Raw genomic sequence first — 1251 nt, 5'->3', positions numbered from 1 at the left:
TTTATTTTTTTTTTTTTTTTTTTTGCCGAAGGGTGACATATATCTTGCAATATCATATATTTGATGAACACACGCGGTGTTAATTGGGGTTGCCATGGAAGGCATGCACGTAGTATAAATAAGCTCCCTTCTTGCCATGTGATTTCGCTTTTGTATTCCACAAGCCTTCTTTTTGTATTCTGTGTTTTTGCATACTGTCATATGGTGCATTAAAGATAAAAATATCTGCTGTCTCAGGGTGTAATTTCCCTAGCTGGAACTATGAGTGCATATGGAGCAGTGGGGAAAAGATTTAGCTAACCGTAGGAGAAGAAAATATATGCGTGTACATGCGTAATATATATATGCCATAATATGGGCAGTTAAAAAAAAAAGTCCCCTTTTAACACACAAAATAGCAAAACCAGTATTTTCTGTGGCAGAACATCACTGGAGCGACATCTTGGTGGCCTTATTTTGCTTTTGGATATTGATGCTAATTAGTGGAAAAAACTGCTATGGTGCATCCAGAGGCAGAACTGCTTTTCCAGCCCTGGTCTGCCTCCCAAAATTAAATGTATTTTTTAAAAAAACTTTTTAATACTTAGAAAACACCACACCACACCCCCTATTTCTCTACAGGTCTTATCATTTTTTTGTTGTGTTACAGATAAAAGATGGAAGCATCGTCCACGCTTCGCAGCAGACCTCACATAACCTGCGAGGAATAACTGAAGCAGAAAGCAAAGCTGAGACAAAGCAGCATCTGACCTTGTCACTGGGGGGCAGAGAACAGCCACTGGCTGCTGCTGGTTTTACCGGTGCTCCAATCAAGCTCCCTGTGCAATGTGGAATTGCAGATAGCTCAGAAAGTGCAAGTTCTTTCCAGGTCCATGGGGTGAATAAAAATTATTAACTCTTGGCTTGATTTGTCATCCTTTTGGGGAAAAAAAAAAAAAAAAAGGTAATGTCAGACTGGCAATTAGTCGTGCTGTTAGACTGAGCGCAACTTGAAGTGGGTTGTCCCAGAGGTGAGAGTGACTCTGGCCAGCAAAGCCAAGGAGAAGCCTGTATAACTTCACGACTACCCGGGATTCCTTGGAGAGGTGATAAAGTGAGTAATCAGACAAAGTGGGAGTTATAAAGCGGATGCGATAGCTTCAGCAGAACTTCACTGCCACATCCGCTCATTAAAGAGCAACTAATGTTATTTTGAAAAACAATTTGAGGGAAAAAATGTGCTTTGAGCATCGCTGCAGTTTTTGTGTCTGA

The sequence above is a fragment of the Athene cunicularia genome, assembly GCF_003259725.1.
Source record: "Athene cunicularia isolate RWA chromosome 5 unlocalized genomic scaffold, athCun1 chr5_part1, whole genome shotgun sequence".
In the NCBI taxonomy this organism is placed as follows: Eukaryota; Metazoa; Chordata; class Aves; order Strigiformes; family Strigidae; genus Athene; species Athene cunicularia.
Note: the sequence above shows the minus strand (reverse complement) of the source record.